At 37.4% G+C, this 27,977-nt stretch overlaps 1 protein-coding gene across 1 annotated transcript in view; it reads right to left on the reverse strand.

Moving 5' to 3' along the window:
* The window catches only part of LOC126963050 (non-histone chromosomal protein HMG-17), a 961,131-nt gene that overhangs the window by 682,763 nt on the left and 250,391 nt on the right, over positions 1 to 27,977 (reverse strand). The window lies entirely within an intron of this gene.

A 27,977-nucleotide genomic window follows, 5' to 3' on the forward strand; every position in this document is an offset into this window, starting at 1 on the left:
TCAAACTAATCTCTCAGATGACAAAAATCACCTACCCTTTATCTTTGCATCTCTCACACTATCAAAGCTTGATTCTTTGTGACCACCGGCAGTAAATTTTTTTTTTTTATTTAGTTGACTATTGTTCATTTCTAAAACCAGAAGTTGTGTGTTTACTTAGGGTGAAATGGGCTTTAATGACTTATTTTTTGATTAAAAATAAGCTATTTTACCATCCTAATTGCCATGGACTTGAGAATAGTTTCACAGAGGTGACTTTAACATAATTAAAGACAAGAAATAATTGTTTCCTCATTCCCAAATGCCAACATTTTGCAAATTATGTCACAAAACTCACCATAGAAACATGTTTGTTTTCCAAGGGTAATACAGAGGAGGAAGAATACTGTTCAGTTTCTATAATGAAAGTGGGTAGAATTTGTCCTTAAAAGTCATGATGAAATTGTTTTTAAGGTTTGTGTGACTGTAATTACCCTGGGGCTGAATGTAGTAAATGCCATCTATAAAACAAGAAAAAGGCAATACAATTAGCTTCACTCCTTAAATGGTTATGCCTTCTGACTATGGGATGGGGGAGAAGGCATGATTTTTAAAAATCAATTCCTCTTGAATTGTTGAATAGACTAGCCCATTGGAAGGCCTTCTGCTAAAAAGAAATATGTAAATCTTCTGATGACTTCCAAAAGAAAATAAAATTATTAAAAATAAATATTTAAGTGGATTTGTAAATGCTATTCAGAGAAGTAGAATTGGTGTGTCTATGTTCTAATGTGTTTTCTATGATGTTTAAGATTTACCCTATATCCAAATTATTTCTTCTGGTTAAGACTTTATGTAGGCTGAGCACGGTGCCTCACGCCCGTAATCCCAGCACTTTGGGAGGCCAAGGCGGGCAGATCATGAGGTCAAAAGATCTAGACCATCCTGGTCAACATGGTTAAACCCCGTCTCTACTAAAAATACAAAAATTAGCTCATTGTGGTGGCGTTTGCCTTTAGTCCCAGCTACATGGGGGGCTAAGGCAGGAGAACTGCTTGAACCTGGGTGGCGGAGGTTGCAGTGAGCCGAAATCATGCCACTGCACTCCAGCCTGGTGACAAAGCAAGACTCAGTCTCAAAAAAAACAAACAAAAAAACCACAACTTTATGCAACTATATTTGTACCATAAACTATCAACAACAAACATGCCCTTTGTGCTACAGTCGGACAATGCGATAGAAACCATAGACTCTTCTGAGCTAGCCAAAGAGCTTACCAGTTATCAATCTCTGCCTTATAGGAAATCATCTTCATACGAGTCTGAGCCATCCTGACCTATTCAAAATTGAGCTGATTTGGGGGTATACTATTGTAGCATACAAATGCACTAAGTCACAGATACTCATGGAAACAAGGAGGCCTTTTTCCTCTTAAATACAGAGATGAGAAACTACAGTCTACTACCAGCCGTGGATGAGGGTGAACCAGCCTCACGACACTAAAAGATCTTGGAACTATCAGCACATGTTACTAAGAGGGAAAAATTATCGGTGCGGAAATGATGAAGGAAATAGAGTATTGTTTCCATTGCAACTAATAAGGGGGTATTTTTCTTCATTACAAAGCCTTGACTTCCTTAGCAATGAACTTGTCTCTTAAGCTAACTCTCACCAAGTCAGCAGTATACAATGAGTTAAAAATATGTCTTAACAGTAATGATTCTAAAATCTATTGTCCAAGGAAACTTAGCCAAAACCCATAGTCCTCGACCCCTCCCACTTCTATAGAACCAAGTATCCAGACTTTCTCTGTTCTCTTGGTTCATCATTTTGTAAATACTGGGCACCAACTCTTGAGCAGGCACTATGTGTGACACAGGGAATAAAATGATCATTACTCTTTTGTTGCTCAGAATCTTATAGTACACACACCTAAGAAAAATAATTTTAACAATAGAGTATTGTTATAAGAGTCACACAGCAGGAGGTGTTGATTCTTGGTTGGACATCCAAGGAAAACTTCAACAACAGGAAGATACTATGGCATTACAATAAAGTATAAAAAAAGAGGAAAGGGTGGTTCATTAAGTTCAATAGTTTAACCCCAGCTTAAAACTATCCACAACTCCGTATTGCTCTTAAAATAAACTTTAAAGTCCTTATTGACAAGGTCTTTATGGTCTACATGAGTTGACTTCTGATTAACTGTCCAGCATTATCATTGGATTTTGTCCACTAGATTTTTAGAATGTGCATTTTTAAAGTATTGACTATATTTCTACCATGAACCAAGCATTGTGCTAGGCCCTGGGAACACAGTTGTAATGGCAATTAAAGTCCACATGGGTGAGAAAGACAATAAATTAATAACCAAATAAAATTATGGTATGTAGTAAGAACGATGAAATAAAGAAGGTGTGGTAACAGAAGGATGATGTAGGAGTTAGTCTGGGGTGGGTTTAGGGCTTACTGAACAAGTGATAGTTAAGAATAGATCTGAAGTTAAAGAAAGAACCCGCCTTATCAAAAGCCTGGAAAAAATGCGTAGGTCAAGTTAGTGATTGGATACAGGAGGGCGGGGTCCCTGGCAAGGGTTCCACCTTCAAGTCTGGGCCTGCAGCCCTAAATGAGAACAGCCACTCCTGTTTTCATGCCTGAATGTTGCCCTTTCCAAGACCACTCTGGCCCACCCCACCCCCTATCCTGCGCCTGTAAGAACTCCAAACCCCAGGCTCCATGAGCAGAGGAACTGCAGAGTGGCAGAGCAGCAGAGCGGCAGGGCAGAGAAGGAAAGAAGAGACAAGCAGCTGAATATTGGGAGGAGAAGAGGTAACTGAGTGTGGGAGATTACAGATAGACGTGGCTTAACTTCAGACAGCGCGACTTTGGAGAGGAGCGGCTGGGCTTCAGGGAATGATCGCCTTCTTCCCACTCCTTCCCCTTTCCAGCTCTCCGTCCATCCCACTGAGAGCCACTTCCATCACTCAGCAAAACCTCTGCATTCACCATCCTTCAAGTCCATGTGACCGGATTCTTCCTGGACACCGGACAAGGACCCGAGTACCAAGAGGGCAGGGTTTAAGATTTCTCACCTTGACTCTCCACTGAGCTGGTTAACACATAGCCATCTGCAGATGGCAACTGCTAAAAGAGCATTAATTGTAACACACCCGTAGACACTATCGTGGGGCTGCAGCCAAAGCTCACCCCAGCCACCGCACCTGCTCGCCTGGGTGCTTCCCCTCCCACGAGGGGTTTGAGCGCAGTGGCTGAGTAAGCAAGCCACAACCCTGAAGCAAGTCCGGTGAAGGGGTCCAGGGAACTCCTCCGTCTTACTAGGGTTCTCCAGAGGGACAGAACTAATAGGATATATTTATATATGAAAGGGAGTTCATTAAGAAGAATTGACTCACATGACCACAAGGTGAAGTCCCACGAGCGTCTGCAAGTTTAGGAGCAAGGAAGCCAGTGGTGCCTCAATCCGAGTTCCAAAAGTAAGGAAGCTGACAGTGCAGCCTGCAGTCTGTGGCCAAAGGCCTAAGAGCCCCCCCAAAAGCCGAAAAACCTGGAGTCTTGTTGTTCGAGAGCAGGAAGTAGACAGCATGGGATACATACGAAGGCCGGTAGACACAGCAAGTCAGCTTCTACCTTCTTCTGCCTTTTTCTAGCCACCGTGGCAGCTGATTGGATGGTGCCCACATTGTGGGTGGGTCTTCCAGAGGGTAGGTCTTCCTCCCCCAGTCCACTGACTCAAATGTTAATCTCTGCTGGTAACACCCAGAAACAGTCAGGTACAATCCCAACAAGTTGTCGCTTAATATTAACCATCACAGATCATGAAATGGAAAGTAGAGTGATATCACGTCAGGAGGGACGGAGGGGTTTGATGATCCGAGACTTTGCAGGCCCCTTTAAGGATCTGGATTTTATTCAAGGCACATATAAAATGCATTGAGCTCTCTTTTCACCTCAAGCTTTTGCACATGTGGTCCCTTTTGCCTGATTAACGCTCCTTCTACCTTTTGCACCTGGCTAATTGTTAATCCTATCAGAAAAAAAGTCTGAATTCACTTTCGCATCCTCAAGGATGGCTTCTGTTAGGTGTTTGATGATTGGAGAAAGGAATGAAAATATAGAGACTTTGTTTGCTTAATAAGACATTGATACATTGTGAAATAATCTTTCCTCCATTTCAATGACAAATAGCAAATAAAATTAAGATCTGGTGGAATAGGAGATAATTAATCTTTAAGTTTGAGGAAAGAATCTACTTGCCTCCACTGAAGAGTACATACAAAGTATTGTATGTAATTCTTTACACTGTGTACTCAGAATTCTAAAAGCCATATTTTGGTCTTAATTTGTCTTGTGTGTGTTTTTTGGTTTTTTGTTTTTTTTGTTTTTTTTTTGGCTCTTTTTATTCCGCTTTACACAACTGGTGCTATTTGCATTGAGGGAGGATGATAATTCTGCTAATCAATTGTGACTGGAAACTAGCCCCTATGAATAGATCTCCTTGCAGATGAGAAATTCCTCAATAACTAAGAGATAGATAGATAGATAGATAGATAGATAGATAGATAGAGATAGATAGATAGATGTGTGTATATATATATCTTATGTATATACATATCTTACACACACACATCCCAGCTCTCATACAATTACATAGTATGGGCCAGGCACGGGGCTAATGCCAATAATCCCAGCACTTTGGGAGGCTGAGGCGGGAGGATCACCTGAGGTCAGGAGTTTGAGACCAGCCTGGCCAATATGATGAAACCCCATATCTACTAAAAATACAAAAGTTAGCTGGGTGCCTGTAATCCCAGCTGCTCGGGAGACTGATACAGGAGAATTTCTTGAACCCAGCAGGTAGAGATTGCAGTGAGCCAAGATGGTGCCACTGCACTCTAGCCTGGGCGACAGAGTGAGACTCCATCTCAAAACAAACAAACAAGCAAACAAAAAAATACATAGTATGCGGGATGGGAAATGCATATATATCCTAGGAGGAACTTCTATGTGGATATAAACACAGTGTTCATACAATTGTGCAAACACACACACAAAAGCAGGTGTGAAAGAAATTAGTACATATGTGTATAGCCACACACAGAAAAATGCATATATTCATAATGTTAAAAAATGAACAGTTTTGTATTAGGTCGCCAAGGATATTGAAAAATAAAGAACACCAAGGATGATGCAGGTACAGAGAACACTCAGACTGTCTCTCCTTTGGGAAGACAACTGTCTTTTAGCAGAGCTATTGATATATGGAGTGTAGCTTACAGGAAGCATGTTGCTAGAACTTTCTAACGATTCTGCCATGGTACTTTCTCACAAGGGGAATGTGGCTATCACTGCTGCTGTTGTCAAGGATATGCTTAACACATCCCATGAATAATTTCTCAGCTGCAAGGGGATCTATTCACAGGGCTAGTTTCCAGTAACAATTGGTTACCAGAAGCATCATCCTCTCTCAATGCAAATAGCTCCAGTTGTGTAAAGGAAAGAAAAAAAGAGCCAGTTGCTGTGAGTAATGACTAATTAGGAAACTTTTGACAAGGGTGTAATTTTAGTTGGTGATTCGCGGCACTGAGATAATTTCATGCTTTGTGAAAATCATTTGGTGAAAAGTTAATTTGAACCTAAACTTTATTTTTGTAGGAATCCAGTCAAATTGATTTGACATTGGCTAATAGTTTTATAACAAGCAATCAGAATGAAAGGATTTTAGGAAAAAATTTAAAAGCCTCTCTTTTTTGCCATGTGATATCTAAATAGCATCAGAAAGACTCCAGCAGCTATCAATAAACACCAAAAATGTGTAATTCAGTTTTGGTTAGGTGGGAATGGGAGAGAGAAGTCTGTATATTTATTTAACCATAATAATATAATTTAGGTAACTGGTGATCTCACTGTTCCAAATGCAAAATACTGGCAAATATTTATTTGGCTCAATTTATCTATTTTACAAATCTGTAAACATTTCAGTATGCCACATTCAACACAGTCTTTGAAATTCTTAAGTATGAGATGGATGGACCCTTATAGAATTTGACATCCAAAAGTAACACCAAAGCCTATAAAAGTTATCCATTTCTTCAGATTTCTGAAGGGAATCATAATTTTTAAAATACAGCTGGCTAATGTCATTATTATTTCCTTTGTAGTAACTATTTCTCACTGGTAAACATATCTTTCTAAATCCTTTAATGCTCTGAGGATTTTTATGAATATTTTAAAAATTCACAATCCCACAATGTAATTCATTTTCTATGCTGTAAAATATCCAGAAAGAAGTGTTCTAATCAACAGACTAAATGAATATTATAGGATTAGTTTATGTACCAATAGAGCAGAGATTGACAAACTTTTTCTGTAAAAAGCCAGATAATAAATATTAGACTTGTGAGCCATCTATTCTCTACTCAACAGCTACTCAATATTGCTATTATAATTAAAAAGCAGTTATAGATAAAATATGTAAAGGGAGTATATCTGTGTTCTAATTAACCCTTTTTTAAAAAAGCAAGTCATGAGCTAAATTTGGGGCATAGTCTATAATTTTTCAATCTCTTCTATAGAGGAATAAGAAACAGTTGATATTGAATATGCATTTTGAAGATAATGCCTTTATCATTGTGTTGAAGCCATCAGCTTTTATATAAGCTACATTAAGGACCAAAAATAACTAAATAATTGTATCTGTATATAAATATGTGTATATATAATTATTTAATTATTTGTGGCCCTTTGTGAAGCTTGAATTAAATATATAACTGAATTACTATATAATTTTTTTTTTTTTTTTTTGAGACGGAGTCTCGCTCTATCGCCCCGGCTGGAGTGCAGTGGCCGGATCTCAGCTCACTGCAAGCTCTGCCTCCCGGGTTTACCCCATTCTCCTGGCTCAGCATCCCGAGTAGCTGGGACTACAGGCGCCCGCCACCTCGTCTGGCTAGTTTTTTGTATTTTTTTTAGTAGAGATGGGGTTTCACCGTGTTAGCCAGGATGGTCTCGATCTCCTGACCTCATGATCCGCCCGTCTCGGCCTCCCAAAGTGCTGGGATTACAGGCTTGAGCCACCGCGCCTGGCCCAAATTACTATATAATTTTATAATATTTATTTATAAATATATATTATTTTCCATACAACTGTAAAAATTTAAATAATATGTAAGTAACTATATGTGCATTTCTATAAATACACACATATACATACACATATACACACACATATAGTTAATTATATTATGATAAAACATATAACTGAACATTATGGACCATCGTTTCCTCTGTTTTTATACTTTATACACACACACACACACACACACACAAAAGCAGGAGTGAAAGAAATTAGTACTACTTTGTAGCTACTTCTATTAACTCAGTAAAGTATTTCTTTAAAATTATTATAGATTTGAGAAAATTAATAATTCAGATTGTTCCTTATGTACAACGGCCCGAATGGATAGCCAAGTCCCATGCATTCTACTTTCTTGTCTCTCAAATCTGTTTACTTCTCTATATTCCCACAACTGGCCATGTCATCAGTATCATCTCCTTTCTTGACCACAGCAATAGTTTCCTAACTTATGTCCTAAAGTCAATTATCCATCATGTCTTGCAAGCACGTCCACAAATCTCCATTCTGTTTGCGAAAGATCAGTAATAAAGGAAACTCTAATCATGCTCATTTTCTCTCTTGTTTGAGGCTTCCAAAGCTTCTATGTTTAAGGTAAAGTCTAACGTGTATGTGGCCTACAAAGTCTTGACTTGCTCTTGCCTACACACTTAGGCACCACTATTCTCTTTCCATTTATTGGGGTTTGGGGGGTTTTGTTTTGCTTATAGACATTTGCACCTACTATTCACTAGAATTCTTTAATTAATAATTGTCCCTCTACCAAGTTTCATGAGGGCAGGTAATATACATTTCAGTATCTAGTCTAGTGTTAACATATAGTAGATGATAGATATAGTAAGTGCTCAATAAGCACATGGAAAGCATAAATGAATCAATGAACAAATGAATGGTATCTTAGAAACTATATTTAGACATTTATTGAAAATGTTATGCTTTCATGATGGAAATTGGGCAAAACCATTCATATTACTCTTAACAGTGATTAACTGTATGTATTTCCTCGTTTCCTAGCCTATAACTTTTTCTGTAAAACCTTTCAAGGGCCTCTCCCCCTCCCCTCGCCCATGTAGCATTTCAGTCAGTTTTCATTAAATCCAACTGATCAGGTCTTATGTTTTTTCAGATTAGTAACACTAATTATCAAGTAAGAGCTTTCATTCCCCTTAAAGCATTCCTAATCTGGGACCCTAGGAGGGACTTCAGAGTAATGGAGAGCTGGAAATGTTCCCAGGTTTTAGATCCAACCTGCTGACAGCTTCTGGTTATAAACTATTCAGAGGAGCAAAGCTGTTAGATCAATTTGTCTTGTAGAAGTTCTAAGACAGCTTGCTCACGCACACTTTCTTTCTGATATGTTCAGCAGTCTACAGCTCTTTTGCTGAGCTGTCAGAAGACGTGACTTTCCAGCTGTTAAAACAGCTGTCATCTTCATCCTTAAGGGAGCACAGCAATTGATAAAGTTTTGGGGATTTTTTTTTTCTTCTGGATAGAATTTGCAAAATGCTTGAAACTTTGTCCTGTGAGAGCTGATCTTCATCATTCAATGTTGCTACAAAACCTCCTGTATATCCATGAGATGTGCAGGTGGAGGAGGAATTGTGGAGCAAGGGTAGAAAGTCATAAATGGACTCAGCATACAATTTGTAGAGAGAATGTTATTTCTAGATTTGGTGGGCTAAATGGTATCTTTGTTCCAAAAGTCAGTTAATTGGCTCAATACTGAAAGAAACCTTGCTAGAAAGAAATATGAAAGTACCAGAAAGATACTGACATGTGTTAGTCCAAACTGCACCATTTTGTAAGCGCCCTGCTATTTTGCAGACCTTAGTCAAACTGAAACATTTCACGGGGGTTCGGGCCATGAGAAACGTCCTGCCTAACCACCTGAACACACGACAAAGGCCCAACTGAAGAAACATCCCTATCGTTTCTTGCTGGACAAAGATCCAAGGAACACCACGAAGACATTCCGCCGGAACGAGGGCCAGAACCACCTCATCATGGGAACATCTTATCAGTATCCTGCTGGGCAGCAAGTCATACTGCCCAGATCCCTCCCGCCCATACCTCTAAGTACCCCCAGCCTATAAGCAGCAGTGGGCTCTGGCATTAGGCTGGTCCCCCACTTCTGCAGGTTTTATGCTGGGCAGAAAGCCTGCATTTGCTGTTGAGTCACCCTCTTTCTGTGTGAGTGTCTTTCTTTAACCCTCACCTTCCCTTCCAAACCTAACAATATGTATCAGGAGCTAAATGTTTCCCCAAATCCCTATGAATGTCTGAATACGTGCAATCATATAAATTCAATATTCTTGATTAGAAATCTAAGTTCTTGCTAATTTTTCATGATTTTAATGTTATATTTGTGATTGTAATAGGGAGGAAAATTGATGTAAATAGATCATATGTATATAATACCATGCATTTCCAAAACTTTTTGGAGAAAATGGAAATCATTTAATCAAAATACATCACTTTGCGGATAAGGAAACTTAAATCAAAGCAACAAAGTTTCAATAACTTGCCCAATATCCCAAAAATAGTGAGAGTTTAAGCCAGCATTCAGATATCCTGACTTGTTTTCAAAAGTACTTTCTCTTACATCACACATAATTGTATTACTAAAAAACTCAATTTTATCTGTCATTCTACAAATAAACTTTTTAGTTTAATTAAGATGTATGATTTTATTTTTTAACCATGCTTTAAAATTCACAACTCTAAATTTTATACAAATGAGACTTTTTCCCTCTTGTCTTAAAAAGTGGAATAAGATTCACACATCAGCTTATACTAATTAGGTGCATTTGACATCCAAAGGAATAGAAGCTTTCAAGAAATTAAAAAAAAAGAAAAGCAAAAGGTTATGCATATTTAATGAACTCTCACATTTTTTTCAGAAGAAATTATTTTTGTGTGCTAAATTCGAGTGAACACATTGCAAAATAAAGGCCCTGCTTCCACTAGATTTTTATCTTCAAATGCAGTTTTAGTCACCCCTCCATTCTGCTCTCCCCAAATCAGAGCAGCTTACTTGCAGTAAATCCAGGTTATTTCCTGAAGCCCCAACTCTTTAATTACTAGTATAAAGTGAACATACATTTCTCCCTTAAGTTTTTTTTCTGTGAAGATATAATGACATAAACGTATGTAAGTTTCATCTCCATAAAGAAGAAAGGTTTCCATATAAGAAGTGATTGATATAATTAGCTATTGTGCTAGCAACTATTAGCTACTGTGATAATAATAACACTAGTATTACTGGTAATAGTTTCTACAATTTTTCCCTTTTTGCCCTAATCAGAAAGAAACTTTGATGTGCCTATTTGTCATGTGACTCCTGTCCATTAAAACAGATAAAGAGGTTTATTGATCTAAAGGATACTTTGTCACACAATCATACAGTTATCTACTGATTCAAATCCTGAGCCATAAGAAGTTATCTGCAGACAGGACTCTAGCTTTGCGATCTCCTGGGATAAGAATTCAGCCCCGGCCGGACACGGTGGCTCATGCCTGTAATCCCAGCACTTAGGGAGGCCAAGGCGGGCAGATCGCCAGGTCAGGAGGTCGAGACCAGCCTGGCCAACATGGTGAAACCTCGTCTCTACTAAAAATACAAAAATTAGCCAGGCGCGGTTGTGGGCGCCTGTAATCTCAGCTACTCGGGAGGCTGAGGCAGGAGAATCGCTTGAACCCAGGAAGTGGAAGCTGCAGTGAGCTGAGATCATGCCATTGCGCTCCAGCCTGGGCAACAGAGTGAGACTCCATCTCAAACAAAAAAACAAACAAACAAACAAACAAAAAAACCCTCAACCCCAAAGGACATTCAACATTACATACTGAGCCATTAACCAAGCCCATCAGAAGCTCTGTCTTAGGGTAGCTGAAGGCAAGATTACATAAATGCAAAAAAAATGCATGACACAGTAGCTGGTATAAGGTGTGTACTAATAAGTGAAATGAGCATTAGAAATTGCTATAGAAGTAGACTTGGAAGCGCAGAAGCACAGAAAAGCTGAGTAATGAGAATAGGCCAGGCGTGGTGGCTCACGCCTGTAATTCCAACACTTAGGGAGGCCAAGGTGGGTGGATCACGAGGTCAGGAGTTCGAAACCCTGTCTACCAAAAACACAAAAATTAGCCGGACGTGGTGGCTCACGCCTGTAATCCCAGCTACTCAGGAGGCTGAGGCAGGAGAATCACTTGAACCCAAGAGGTGGAAGTTGCAGTGAGCTGAGATCGCATCATTGCACTCCAGCCTGGGCAATAGAGTGAGACTCCGTCACACACACAAAAAAAAAAGCTGGGTGTGGCAGTGCATGCCTGCAATCCCAGCTACTGAGGAGGTTGAGGCATGAGAATCACTTGAACCCAGGAGGCGGAGGTTGCATTGAGCAGAGATCAGACCACTGCACTCCAGCCTAGTGACAGAGCGAGACTCTGTCTCAAAAAAAAAAAAAAGAAAAGAAAAGAAAAGAAAAGGAAAGAAAAAGACACATTGTTAGAATGGCTATTGCTTTTGGACTACAAGGGTAGTCTGTATGAATTTTTATTTCTCCATAAAAAATCACCAAAAGGTTACTGACATGGCTTTCTGAGCATCCTGACTTCCTCGTGTATCCTCAAAATTGATCCCATCCCCTTAGTCAATCTCTATTCTCACCACTTGAAATAGCCTAACTCTATCAAAGTGGCTACCACACATTAGGCACTTTGTATATTTTGTCATACGTAATGGAAGCCATTTAATATGTTTGGGCAGAGGGAACAGTGTCACACTGTCAGCATTTTGTCACCTAACCTTGCTTAGTGAACATGTTAATCACTTTGATGTAACAGAGGCAAATGAATTTCTCTTCATAAATTTCTAGTATTCAGAGGAATGCCTTAATTTCAGGAGGCAAGTCAACCTCATGTGCTACACTTCCAATGTGTCTGAATCACCAAGGGATACTTTGAGATGAATGAAAGACTTAAAAAAAATCTTAAGAAAACTCAAAACCTAAGAATTAAGTATTGATGGGTCTTTTAAGGATGGACATAGAAATTATTACTACATTGTTTTTCTTTTCTTTTAGTATTTGTGAACGAAGCTGAAAGAAATAATTAGATATGGTCAAACATCAACATATGCCAATACTTCATGTAATTGAGAAGAAAAGAACAATGCCACTTGGAGGCAAAACTGTAGTGTAAAATGTATCCAAACTGCAGCATGTTGAGATGGTATCAGTGAAGCATACCATATTACCAGGAAGTAGCTCTTACTTCCTGAAAATAGTTACAAAAGTTTATCTCCTTGCTTTTTGTTTTGAAAAAGCAAGAGTTGAACTAGAAGAGATGCAGGAAAGTAAAACCATCCATAAATATGTATACGACACTTAAAATGAAGAGATTTCAAATAGAAATTGTAAGAGAGAAAAGAGCTCGTCCAGGCTTAAAGGATTTAAACTCGTGAAAGGCATATAGCAAAATGGCCTCTGTGTGTTTACTCCCCCTCTTTATTTCTCTCTGCATGATTCTAGAAAACTTGAACTGAACATTACTTTTTCAACTCAAAGACCTAACATTCAGGGAAGTTAAAATAAAAAATTTCTGTAAGCAATGTACATTTCAAAGTTAGTACTGGTAGGTGACCTTGGGCCATGGTAGATATCCAGTGAGTATTTACTGATTTGTACTTAGGGCCTAAAGGAACTTTAGATTACTATCATTTATTGAGTACATATGATAAGCCAGGTATTTTGTTTAGATTATCTCACTTTATCCTCACATCAACCCCTGAGAAGGGACTCTTCTTATCACTATTTTAAAGTTAGGATAAATGAGGGTTGGAGAGGCCAAGTGACTTACCCAAGGTAAGAAGATCTACCCACAGATGGTGAAGCTGAACTTCACATTCAGGGGCGAGAGCCTGTATTTTAGCCTTTGCCTCTGAGTGTCACTTGTTCTAACCCCCATTCCTTCAACAAGAAAAAGAAAAGAAAAGGAAAAAAAAAACCCAGATTTTTGAGAGATTAAATATCTAGACTAAGGATCTCCTCGGCAGAAACTCTACAAGCCCAGAAGAGAGTGGGGGGCCCCAATAATTCAACATTCTTAAAGAAAAGAAGAATTTTCATATCCAGCTAAGTTTCATAAGTGAAGGTAGAAATAAAAATCCCTTTACAGATCAAGCAAATGCTTAAGAATTTGTACACCTACTAGGGCCTGCCTTACAAGAGATCACATGACAAGTCTACACATGGATGGACTTGGAAATGGTCTCAGTGCTATTGGTTCAGAGCACTGACCTTCCTGCCATTCTATGTTCTGGGTTGCTTTTCAGTTTATAGGGGACTGATCTAAAAGTCATGTGGGATTTGTCTTCAGCCCACTAGGTGATTTTCGGCAGGCCATTTTTGCTTTTCTGGCTTCTATTTTCTTCATATTTAATATTTGAGCCTTAGGCTATCAATCAAGATTATTTCCATTTCTAAAATATGACAATTCTATCTTTCTGTGACCTATGACTCTACTGGCAAACTATATGGCAAATACCACAGCTATGATCCCAACTTTTGATCAAGCTGATCAGCATAGTATAATTTTCAGAACTGGAATCATGGTCTTAGGAATCAGAAAACCTAGATTCAAATCTCAGCACTATTTCCTAGTGGAGAGACTTTGGGAAATGTTTCTAATAGTTCTCCATCTCAGATCTCTCATCTGCAAAATGAAATTAAATATACATGGAAACTGAACTTAACCTGCATCCTGATGACTTACTGGTTTACATAACGAAATGAAGGCCGAAATAAACAAATCTCTTTGAAACCAATGAGAACAAAAGATACAACATGATAAAGCAGAATAGGCTTGCCCCTACTTTAGAAGGTGGTAAGGATTAAGTGACATGTCTTACATAAAATCTGAAGAACTGGCAGGGTTGAGCACTCAACAAGTGTTAGATGATGATGACAGGGATGATTAGGATGGTGATGGCATAATAATGGTGATATTGGGAGATGTCCTGTGATTATAAGATATAAATTTGCTCTCTGCTGTTAAATACAATATAAATTTGTTCTAATAATAATCTTTGATAATGATGTACCATACAGACTAAAATAGAAAAACAAAGATGAAGATGAATTATTGCATTTATACTAAAGGCTGATAGAGTCAGAACTTACACAACTAATGACTAGTGCCTTCCTCTCTCATTCCCCACTCCCTTCCTTCCCAACCCTCCTCACCTTCTCTCTTTTCTACCTTTTCTCTTCTTCTTCCTCCTCTCCCCTAATAAATGTAATTTAAATAGATAATTTCCCTAGCATTCACAAGACAATGACACCACTGCTCAGTGAAATCAAAGAGGACACAAACAAATGGAAGAACATACCATGCTCATGGATAGGAAGAATCAATATGTGAAAATGGCCATACTGCCCAAGGTAATTTATAGATTTCAATGCCATCCCCATCAAGCTACCAATGAGTTTCTTCACAGAAATTGGAAAAAAAACGGCTTTAAAGTTCAAATCAAACAATCCTAAGAAAAGACACACTTTTACATTGCTGGTGGCATAAACTAGTTCTCAAAAGTAACAAAGCTACCATATGACCCAGCCATCCCATTACTGGGTATATAGAATCAAACCCAAATGTCCATCCAGATTGGATTACAGAAAATGTGGCACAATCATGGAAGATACTATGCACCATTTTAGCATATACAATTGCATAAAGGGTTTGATGCCAATTTGGTAGAAAATATAAATTATTTAAATTATGTACTTATGCATGAACATATACATATAAGTATGCAAGTATGTTTTATATGAAAATTTCCCTACATGTTAATATATCTGGATTGTGTGAAATTCTTCGTGATTTTTACTTCCTTCTTTATACATTTCTGCCTTTCATAAATAAGTGTATTACTTGTAGTATAAGAGGGGGAGCCTTTTTAGGTCAAAATCATAGCAAAAATGTTATAAGTAAACATAGTCCATCAGAATCTTATCAATGGTTATCTCTAGGTAGTAGGATTAAAGGTAGTATCAGTTTAACTCTTTATCAGCTACTGTCTTCCCAGTTTTCTAATTAAGTATGCACTAATTTTATAATGTGTTTAAGGATTATTTTAAACCATGTACCAATACTCTAAAATATGGTAGAGAGAGTTACGCCTACTATTTAACCATTTGACTTATGGGCTTAAACAGCTCCACCTGTGAGACAGCTATACCCTCACACTTCAAAAGGTCATAATTCTTTTCACATTGAGCAAGTCCTTTAATTTATACCTCATTTTCTTCTTCCAGATAATGAAAGATAAGTATTTCCCTTGCAGAATTATCATGAAGATTAAATTGGAAAATGTACATGGAGAGTCTATAACAATGCTTGGCACTTAATCGACCCCAAACTACCATCACCCCCCACCAATCCAACATTGTCTTTTATTTCTACTAATGTCTGCAGGGTAAAAAAGATGGAGGCCTCTTGGCCAACAAATTGCTTCTTAATTCTACCTTCCCTTGAGTTCCTAGTATATCTTCACAGTCCCATCCCATTGTAATCTGTTAAGAGTTCTGCCAAAGATCATAACCATTAGGATGGCACCACATAATCAAAAATTACTGCCTAATTTAACAAACCCTGTATGAACGTCCAAAGGAGCAAATAGCAAGTTGAATTATGACCCCGAAGCAAAGAACTGTTCACTACAGTGCTTGTTCATTAGCTAAAATGCAAGACAATTTATCTACTCAGAGTAGTCTCAATGCACAGTTGTTATCATCAGTACTGGTGCCCTTCTGAAATGATGTGGCTTTGAGTGGAATTGCTTTGGATAAAAAAAAGTCACTTCAATTCACTGTGCATTTGAATTTCATGCTGCTCACCCGTGGTATCTGCCTCACAAACTCTACAACACTGTGTTTACTGACAAGCCAAAAGAGCAGGATAAACTTCAAGGAGACATTTAGATCTGAATCCTCAATGAGAGAAAGTCCTGAGATTTGGTGATCATTTATGGTCTTATGGTATATGCCAGTGTCTGTCAGATCTGAGAAGATGAAAGATGATGGATCACTAACTCCTAGCTAAAAAGGATGGTGTTACTAAATAAGGAAGTACAGCAACTCTTGTGTTAGGTCAAAGGCAAAGCAGACATTTTCCCCATGGATGTTTATCATGAGCTTCATCAGAGGGTCTGGCACATTGTAGGCATTTTATAAATGTTTATTCCAATAAATTGGTTAATAATAATAATAATTTATATTAACTTTTTATCTGCATTCTAGCTTCCTATCGTATACATATCTGTTAGGAATCAGTCTGCTTTATTGAATATCTGAGCTTGATCTTTTAAAATTCATAGCTTCTATTTGTGTGGTAGTGAGACTAGATGCATGGGTACTATAGAGAAGCCGTAAAAGGAATATAGAACCTGGTTACAATGAACAAAAGTAGAATTAAATTATCACTTTCAGGAAATGTGTATGAATAGCTATAATTTACTGCTTATGATAGATCAGGTATTGTAGCGTTTTATTTATGATTTTGTTTAGTCTTCCCAACACAGTTGTATCACATTGATTAATATTGTTTCTCTTTTGTAGATGGCAGAACAGTTTTATTATTGCTGTTGCTAAGCAAACTATCCCCAAAATGTAGTAACTTAAAACTACAAACATTTTATTATGTATTTCATATGTTATAATTTGTGGGGATGACTTTTCTTGGTTCTCCAAAGTCTGAAATCATGTCTGGGAAGGCTTGAAGGCTAGGGTCACTCAAGGATTGAAGGAAGGAATCACCTGTGATCTCCTTTGCTCTCACATTGGGCATCAAGTCAGAAAAGACTTGGCAACCAAGACTACTGAGTGGATTGCCTTCCTTGCAGTGTGCCCACCTCAGTGTTGTCAGACTTCTGACCTGGTGGCTCAGAGACCCAGGTACAAGTGTTCCAGAGACCACGGCAGAAACTTCATCATCTTCTATGACCATACCTACTTCTGCTGCCCCTATTTTTTTCCAGCTTTACTAAGGATAATTGACAAATAAAAATTATATATATTCAAGGTATAAGACCTGATGATGTGATAGATGTGTACATGTAATGGTTACCACAATCAAATTAATCAACATCAGACATAAAAAGGGAGGAAAACCTGCCATTTGTGACAATATGGATGAACCTGGAGGGTGCTATGCTAAATAAAATCTGTCATACTCTATTGATTGAAGAGTCCCAAGCCACCCAGTCTCAAAGGGAAGGTACATAGTCCCCACCACTTGATGGGAAGAGGATCAACAAATTTGGGGTAGATGAGACAAAGAAATTAAGAGGCCGGGTGCGGTGGTTCATGCCTGTAGTCCCAGCACTTTGGGAGACTGAGGTAAGTGGATCACCTGAGGTTGGGAGTTCGAGACCAGCCTGACCAACATGGAGAAACCCCGTCTCTACTAAAAATACAAAATTAGCCAGGTGTGGTGGCGCATGCCTGTAATCCCAGCTACTCGGGAGGCTGAGGCAGGAGAATTGCTTGAACCCGGGAGGCGGAGGTTGCGATGAGCCAAGATTGCGCCATTGCACTGCAGCCTGGCCAACAAGAGCAAAACTCCGTCTCGGGAAAAAAAAAAAAAAAAAAGAGAGAGAGAAAAATTAAGAAACCTGATGAACTTTCAATCCTGCAGTTGGGACCCGGATCTTTTCAATCTAAATAACAGGCCATTAAGTCTTTAATTCAAATGGCAAACTGAGGTTTTCATGGGGAAAATTTTTTGGAATCTGTTTTAACAGCAAACAGAAAATTTTGGGGGAAACATTGTCATTACCAACTTAATTCCTATTTTAAGGAGGTTCAGTTGGTAGGGTAAAATGCTTCCCCATAACCATTTTTTCACTATGTACATCTTCAACAAATCCTTTTTTAAAAAAAAGCAATAATGGTATATTGTAGTCCAGTCTGCCTGAATTGTGGGAAATTTCAAGTTAATGAAGTCTGAACTAATCAAGTTGAATGAAGCAATAATTGTGCAGTCCCAGTGAGGGAAAGAAGAATGGTTATTTAGGGTCAATTTTGCTTTAGAAGAAGAGTCTGTGGCTTTTAAGGTACTTGCTAATTGTTCGTTCAAGTGCACATACAAATCCCTCAACCCAGTGTTTGTCAAGAACACAAATGTGTCATATTCTGGAAGTCTTTCCTTTATAAATTGCATAATAGACTCCAGCTCTAATTAACATTGGAATGTACTCTTACACTTTGGATTGTTTTAGCTGACGTAAGAGATCATCCAGTCCAGTAGTTATCAAACTCTATAAGGGACAGAGGGAAAAATATTTGTCTTTGCAAGCCATTCAGTCTCTGTTGTAACTACCTGCTATGGTAGCCCAAAAATGGCCATGGGCAATACATAAACAAATAGACATGATTACATTTAACAAAAATGTATTTATAAAGACTGACAACAGGTCAGGTTTGGTCCTTAGGCTGTAGTTTTCTGATCTCTGTCCAAACCTTTTATTTTGCAAATGAGAAAACTGAGGCCCAAAGAGAATAGTATATTTTATTTTTCCATGTGAACCTAAAAGCAATGGCTAGAATTATCTAGATCTAGAAAAAATCCAACAATAAAGACATGTATGCTTGATTTCATGAGTTTTAAACCGTCTTCTGATTCTTAGCATCATTAATATTTATTGACTGCCTCCCTGAGTCTCTAAGTTATGTATACTGCATTTGGCTTGCAAAGTATCCATTTAGCTGAGTTACATTGATTATACTGTTTCCTCATTATTCTTACCAAAGCTATTTAGAGCCCTTCTGATTTCATAAGTTTTCAACATGCAACTCTGAATGTGCTTAATTTTCTTTTATTGGAGCTTCTAATATTCTTTGCATCTCTTCATTTATCCTTCATTGAGGATCCAGACAACAAAGGATAGTGCCCTGTTAATGATGCCATACCTCCTCGCTAATGGCAGTTAGTATTTTTATACTCATATCAAGCATCAGATCTCCCTGTGTGAGCACCCACCAGAGAGAAATGTCTGCAAATGTTCATAGAACAACCTTCTTTCCCCCTTCTCCTGCCTACCTCTATTCTCCTGACAACCAAGATCTGAAAACACAGCAATTTTAAAGTTTCACTGAGATGTTCCTCTCAGATGCACTTGACCTTGTAGAGCATGAAGTGTCGTTTTGCTTTGCAGGGATTCATCGGATCAAACAATAAAGAAAGACTTTTACTCCAGCTATGTGTGAAGAAAAATTAATATACAAAAGGTGTAGCTGTTTAGAATAGTTCATCTTTTTCATGTTTGGGGCTATGTTGCCTCTCACAATAGCAATTTCAGTTGCACAGAGAAAAAATTTGTTCTTAAGACATAGTTGAATAAATACTTAACTCACATTTTGCATACTCAGGGTTCAAAGAGGTCTTATGTGTCCTTTTGTAGCAGATTACTTGCTGAAACATCTGATAACCTATTCATTTCCCATCCGTTGAACAAAGAAAATAACCAAAACTCCTTAGATGGCATTCAAGGTGCCCAACACTCATGCTTCATTCTTCCTTTTCAGCTCTATTGTGCAGAATTTTCCTCTTACAATTTTATATTTATTATGGATTTCCCCCAGTGTTTTATGCTTCCATCTTCAGTGTACCATTGCTCTTGCCTATAGTCTCTTCGTCCTTGCCTAATATCCCTTAATCCCCTTAATTTCATACCTCTTCTTGGAGGAGCATCCCAAATGCCTATTTCCTCATGGAGTTTTTCTTGATCATGAACCTAGCAATTTCTTGAATATTCAACTCAGAAAACTTGTTATTGCTACCTTTATTATGACACTTAGCACATATTCATTTGTATTTTAACTATTTATATCTTTCTTCCTCTTTAAGGTTATTTTACTCATCTCTGCATCTTATTCAAACACAAATAGGTTCTTTTACTCCTCATTAAGGGCATTTAGTATTTGTTTAAGGATGAGAGGATGGTTGGATGAATATATTTTTTAAATTGAAATTTTGCATCATTATATTTTGTAATGATGAGAAAATCTTCATATAGGCTATATGGTATAGATCATGCTGGAAAGATACATGAAATTTAATTAATATATATTTTGCAAAATACCTGAACATACTGCTATCATTTAAAAACATAATGAGATCACCTCTCTTAGAAATGAGCTATGTCCTGAAGCACCTACAGAATAAAAGAATTTATATGAAACCTGAAACTATTTAACTTAATGCTATAATATATTATATGCACTATAAAAACATGCTCGGCTGTGCCTAATGAGTGAAAAAATCATAGAAATTAAATTTTAATGAATTTCTTCTTTCTCCTTTTTCATACATCATCTCATTTGCTTTTTCTTTTATCCACTTTAAATATACTGAAATTCCTCAAGAAGTTGGCTAATATATAGTGAATAATAATATTTCTGTCACTATTTTGGAATAATAGTCTAAAAAGTGGATGCTTTAAACCTTTCTCTATAGAACAAATGCATCTTAATTAAAGCCAACAAAATATTTCCCAAAATGGCTGGATTTCAAGTAGATGTTTCCTTGTCCTCAATTGAAACTAAGCCCTTGTCCTCTTTAGCTTAGGATATTCTCAAAATGTCTAGCAATTTTAATGATGATACAGAAGGAATTTTAATTATGATACAACATTTAAGTTCTCCTTTCTCTACTGGTCCACAGGGAAGTTTAAGATAAGAGTTTTATTGTTGTTTATTTATTTAATAATCAAAAGAAAGTTAAGTGAGAATATAGAGAATAAGGATCATAAGAATCATAAATATTTTAGATCAAGGAAAATTAAACAACTTCAAAAATAAGAATAGGAGAAGACAAATGCAAGGAACTTTAGATACAAAGTTCTTGCTAAAGAAGCTTCAATTCCAAGTGCAGTTTTATCTGAATGATATACAGTACTGCATGTAGCTGACTGTTTTTCACGAAACTAGAGAATACTCCTTGTACTAAATAACTGGGGAAATGGACTGGTTCTTAGATTGCCTGCAGAGCCATAGCCCCTTTCTGCATGAAACTGTTTCACCCATAGCCCTCATTTGTTGTTTGCAAAACCCTACGCAAATCCTACACCCTTGCCCTATCCCCAAGGAATAATAGGATTTAGGGGGACAATGATACCCCCAAAAGTAAATTTTCAGGCTGGTCAGCAACAGTTGAAATGCTAAATCCTGAAAAATAAATCATGGGCTGGGTCAAGTAGATTCTCAGGAATTTAAGCTAAAAAAACCAAACAAAACCAGAAAATTAGGCCATTATCAAAAAGAGGGATGATCAAAAAATACCTTGAAACAGAAATTAATCCATGACAGCTCCTAATATATAAAATTGTGAGTAAACCAAGCTTATGGAAAAGGAGTATCATTGGGGGGGGGGGGGAATGTCAATTTATAGAATGTGTCAAATAACAAAACAAGGCCAGGTGCAGTGGCTCATGCCTATAATCCCAGCACTTTGGGAGACTAAGGCAGGCGGATCACTAGGTCAGAAGATCGAGACCATCTTGGCTAACATGGTGAAAATCCATCTCTACTAAAAATACAAACAGTTAGCAGGCACCATGCCAGTAGTCTCAGCTACTTCGGAGAATCGCTTGAACCCAGGAGGCGGACGTTGCAGTGAGCTGAAATCGAGCTGCTGCACTCCAGCCTGGGTGAGAGAGCAAGACTCCGTCTCAAAAAAGCACTGAAACTTTTCAATAGCCCTGGGATCTCCAGTGATTCTTCCCTCCTGTTGATCTGTCTCATCAGTTGCATTACATTTTACCCAAAATGAATAAAGTTATCATTTCCCTTAAAAATCCTTTGGGAGAATGGCAATATAGACACAAATACTATTTTTTTTCTCCTAGTTTTGCACTAGTTCGTGGTTTCTTTCATTGAGTACTAGATGAAGTGGCTATCTTCTTTTATAAGAAATTTCATGTGAAAAAAAAATATGTATGCTTCTTTAAACTCTGTAATCCCCCAGGATTTCATGTGATGTTTTCACTAGGAGAGAGAATGACCAAGGAAATAGCAAATTCCCATTTCCCAGCTTACAGTTACTTCTGGAATATGCTAATTGAGTGTGGAATAGTCACAGAAATGTCTCATGCATTTCAAATGTTTCACCTCTCCTCATAGAAAAGCCAATAAAATGGAATTTGCACAAATTAAATGTGCCTGTCTCAGAATGTGCCCTGAATCTTTATACATGTGCATCTTCTTAAATAATCACCGATGCTTTAAGTGAAATAAGAAAGCATTAGTCTTTTGCAACCCAAAGAATCTAAATAGACTGGAAAAATCTGAAAAGTGTGCTTTATCACTTTGTTTACAGAGAAATTGGAAAGACAATTGGAAAGTACTAAAATTAGCTCTGTTCAAAAATTATCAAAGAGAATTGTAGAGCATGCAGCTCACAAAAATGTTATATGTCAGAGCTGAAAAATCAATGGACTAACTCATGGTTTTATTAAAAATGACCCATGTTTTTCAAGATGGTCCTTCCCATTATAGACTAATTACCTCACTTTTGTTTGCCTTGTCATTCTCTATTGAATATGCCATGTGCCTTCCCTTCTCCAAACTCTCAACCCACCTTGTCTTCCAAACATTTCTGCAGCAACCGACTTCATACAGGTGTAACTACAAAACTTCTTACCTCAGTGGCAGCATTTTCTATGGCTTTCTGCCCCTGTGCCTCTCTGGGTGTGCAGTGGTAGTGTTGAAGAGCTGCTGGAAACCACCCAGCACTCACACATGCTCAAACTAGAAGTGAGAAGGAGTTAGTATGCCAAAGAGTAACCCTTGATCAGTTTGGTGGCATGAAGGGAGATGTCCGCAGATACATTCTTCTGTCCCTCTGCTGGCTAATCCTGTGGCACATTCAATTTGCTACTCAGACCACAGGTGATCACTACAAAAATAGACCATAAAGCACACCTATACACAAGCTTTTCTTCTTTCCCTGATTCCCTCTCTTCAGTCCCTTACTTCTGTTCCCTGGGATCATGTTCCAAAATAAACTACCTGCATGCAAACTCTTCCGAAAATTCTGTTATCCAAGACTCAAATTATCCAAGTGATACTTGAATTATAACATACCCCAAAGTATGGAAAAGAATTACGAAAGCAACTAATATTTATTGGACATAAGCTATGTACCTGGTGATCAGCATATGCTACCTTGTTTAATCTTCATCCCGGGCTTTTGTCGGCGATTTTGATCCCCTTGTTCCACATTAGATATCTGAGGTTCTTAAAGATAATGAACTAGGCAAAGGTTACCAGCTAATAAGAAATCAAATAGGGATTTCAAATCCTGATTGTCTGATTCCAAATCCACCTTCTTTTCACCATACCACAGGGCCTCCCTTTTATAGAAAAGAGCCAAAGTTGCCAGAAAAGAGCCAAACTTTTGCCAGAAAAGAGCCAAAGTTGCTCTTTTGCCAAAAGAGCAAAAGAGCCAGATCTTCACATCTGGATGAGACCCATTAGCTTAAAAGCTCTCTGGCACCAAACCCGAATTTTGCATGTCCAGTTGTTTCAACACGGCCATAATAAGCAGATTTTTTTTAGCCCTTTAGAGCCTGCTTGTTTTGCATACCCCACAAAACTGTGCCAACATCTGCTAGTCATAGGTAAGGTAAGCCCCTGCTCTATACATACCCCATGACACAGATGCCTTTTGCAGCTCTCTGACCCAGAGTCACCCATGCTGTTGAGGGATATCACGGAGACAGGCGCTCCCTTTCTGATCTGTCTTTCCTTTAGGAGTTCTTTGCCTTCCTGCCTTTCTGGGTGGCACCCCTGTCACGCCCCCTAAACGCAAATTTGTCAAAGGGTCACCTAAAAAAAGCTTGAATTTTCTACTGCCACCTCTTGGCCACGTCTTTTTTCTTGCTCAGACTCAAAATCCCTGGAACCCCCTACACTCCCACTCTAGTTTGACTGCTCTTGTAGTCTGTTTATCTGGCTAGCATGATAAAAATTTCCCTTAAACATAAAGAGAGCAAAATTGAAGACTAATAAACACAAGACTTGTTGGATAGAACAGGGAATAAATCTATAAAATGCATGACCACAAGAGGTGACCCAGCATGAAAATATAAATTGATGCCAAGAAAATTCAGATAAATTCAAAAATGTCAAGGTCATACCGGCTTTTTAAGATTTTGAGTGTCACATGAACTTAATCTTGCAGATTATGGTCAAAGAAGTTAAAAATTTGAAAGACGAGAACTTTTTTGATTATATAGTTATTCTCCATGGCTACTTAGCATATTTCTTAGTAACTAAAATAGTATGTATTGGATGTTTATGAAAGTAAAAGCAATGCTTTTTTTACATCCCATCCTTCAGTGTTACTATTATAAGGGTGATCTTCAGCTGAAGACCTCATGAAGCGGAACCAAGGAGATGATTTTAAAGAATTTTTGGCCAATTGTGCTCCAAATATTTAGTATCTGACTCTATTCTAGCTAATGTATTTTATTAATTTGTATAAAGTGCCTGTGCTACCAAAGATAAGACTCACTTGATTCAAGACCACAAGTTGGGAAATTTAAACACTGAACTTTACTAATTTTTGACATTTCTATGGCCATAAATTAATATTTCCAAAATAGTCTCAAATGTTCCTAAGTTTTATAACCTGGCATGTCACAGTCATCCCCAAATTACATATTACAAAGAGAACAATTACTGTATGGCTTTAGAATGAGGCAGTAAAGAAACTGAAATATGATTTAAGTTGTTACAATGAATGAAGCATATGACTGGAAACTAGTAGCTGGGTATTTTAAACATCCAAAATGAGTAAAGAAGTTTTATCCAGTAAAGACTTTCGCCACACACGACATGACTTTCGAGTACCTCTTGCTTGCAAAGACTTCTTGTTACTTTATTTCTTCATTTCTATATTTTAAAATTTATCCTGGCATGCTTTTCCTATTGCACAAAGCATTATCTTTCTTTCTTGTGTTATTCTCAAGTAAGTCTAGTTGGCTAATAGTAAATCTAACATTAGATTTTATTCGAGCACCTTCTTGTTTAAATTCTACTAACTTCTTGAGATCATTGTATGAATAAGCTTCTGGATGTTTACAAATAAATGTATTTATTATAAGTGGGTTTATTTATTATTATTGTACCTAATAAAATCATGCAAAAGTATTCAATATATAAACACATATTATGTCATTATTTTCCTCTTATTCCTCCTTCCTCTTATTTTTCCTCCATATTACATACAAGGTTTTATATTGATTTGCTTGATTTTTATATTTAATTAGGTTATACTTTTATGAATATCATTTTGTGAGTAAGTGGAGTATGAAAATATTGTAACAAAAAGAAGGCGGTTAGACCTGATGGTTATAAAAACTACTTTTTAGACTTTATTAAGAAAGGGTTGTCTTACCTCTTACTGGCTTTGTAGCCTCTAAAAATTAAGTTTTATCACTTAACCTCAGACTTCTCAGGTGTGAACAGAGAATCATAGTACTTGCCTCATAGGAATAGGTTGAGGCTAAAAATGAGATGATGCATGCCAGAGTGCCAGGCTCATATAGATAGTCCTCCATACTCTTATTTATAGTTTGAAATTATACATTAAAAACAGGTGTTCCCTCAAAATCCAGAACACAAACAACCCACATTTTGAAATAGGCAGAAGATCTATACAGTTAATTAAAGAAAATATACAGGTGGGAAATAAGCATACAGGAAGATGTTCAAAACTCATCATTAGAGAAATACAAATTAAAACAACAATAAGGTATTATTACATACCTATTAGAGTGGCTCAAATCCAAAAATCTGACAATACCGACTGCTGGGGAGGATGTGGAGCAATAGGAACTCTTAGTCATTGCTGGTGGAAATACAAAATAGTATATCCACTTTGGAAGACAGTTTTGCAGCATCTTAAAAGCTAAACATAGTCCTACCATATGATCCAGCAGTTGCCTTTCTAAGTATTTAACCAACTAATTTGAAAACTCATCCAAACAAAAACCTGTACATGAAAACTTGTAGCAGTGTTATCCAAAATCATGCAAAACGGGAAGCAACCAAGATGTTATTCAACAGGTGAATGGATAAACATACTGTAAGATACTGTCCAATGAAATATTATTATTCAGTGGAATACTCATCAGTAGAATAGTATTAACGTTTAATGATAAAAAGAAATATGCTATCAAGCCACTAAAAACACAGACGGATCTTAAATGTCATTGTTAAATAAAATAAGCTAGCCTGAAGTGTTACATACTGGATGAATTGATTTAAGTGACATTCTAGAAAATACAAAATTATAGAAATAGTAAGCAGATAAGTCGCTGACAGGTGGTGAGTAGGTGAAGGTTTGAAGAGATGAGGCATAAGGTATTACACGTTGGCTGCCAACTGTCTCTCCTCAATATATGTGGCTTAAAAGTGATGTTATCATGAAGTGTAGAGAAAATGCTTACTCATGAGATGTTCATCGGATCACTTAAGAGTAAAGATGAAATTATACCTTAATTCCAAACTTACTAAAGCACTGTTATTACCCAGTAAGTTGGTATTAATCATCAGTGTATCTCACACAGATCTTCTCATCTATATCAAAACCTCAAAACAATAGTGTAGGCTTTACTGTTTAAACCCACAGCCTATCTTGATATTAGGTCAGACATGCTTCAACTAATCTATTAGGAATCTTATTCTTTAATTTTATCCCTGGCCATCCACATGAGTTCCATTAGAAGGAATTGTCTAATATGAAAGCCACATAAAATCATCATGAGTCTACATACTTTTGTTTCTCATATGAGAGGGCCAACTTTTAACCTGTAACATTTTAAACCTTTGGAGTCTCCAAAATATATACCGTGGATGCCTCTAAATGTATAACAACAATGTTGTAACCAAACAAAAGTGTGTAAAGGATGAGTGCTAGAGACTATAGCTTTCCTTTTGCCCACTAAGAAGAATTTTGGCGTGACTCTCAATATCCTTTCCATCCCTCCTCATCTCTTGCATGTCAAGGATGGGTGTAGAAAAAACAAGAAAGAAAAAAAGAATGGGCGTAGGAAAGAAGACAGGAGGATTCTGGGAGAGGATTTAGGAAATTATTGGTGTGATGTACTATTATGACCCTCATGAGGTTCCAAAATGCAAGGAAGAAACTTGAGCCACATTCATGTAATCCTGGGTCCTATTGTCTTATTTTGAAATGCAACCTACACTGAAGAGGGAGCTAAGTTCACAAGATCAGACGTTTACTGAGTAGCACAGTCAGGTCTCAGTTCCAGTTTATACTGGTTACAAAATCTGCCCTACTTCCACTATGCCAAAGATTCATGTTTGGCTTAGATTTTAATTCACCTGCCTGGATTCAACTCTCAGCTCCTACATGGCCTGGATTTGAATCCCAATTGTCTGTCCTGTGGCTAAATTGCCTAACATCTCATTGTCTCACATTCCTCATCTGTAAACTGGCAATGGTAATAATGCACATTTGATAGGACTAATTGTGAGGAATAAACTGTATAATCTGTGTAGAGACATACATACAAATATAAATTGGCACATAGTAATCATATAATAAATGTTAACCAAGACTCAGTTTTCCTTTGTATCACTTCTCAGCAACTATGTGAATTGTGTTGTTTTGCTAAATTTTTAAGGAAACAAAATATTTACATTAAATAAATATATTTCCTTTGTCATTAATCCCCATTTATTAGGACAGCAAAATCTTGAAAATCTAGTTAAGATGTTTTAAGAGGTTCTATTGATTATGTTCTTTCCTGCTCATTGCT

This window comes from Macaca thibetana, chromosome 9 (genome assembly GCF_024542745.1).
Source record: "Macaca thibetana thibetana isolate TM-01 chromosome 9, ASM2454274v1, whole genome shotgun sequence".
Classification (NCBI taxonomy): Eukaryota; Metazoa; Chordata; class Mammalia; order Primates; family Cercopithecidae; genus Macaca; species Macaca thibetana.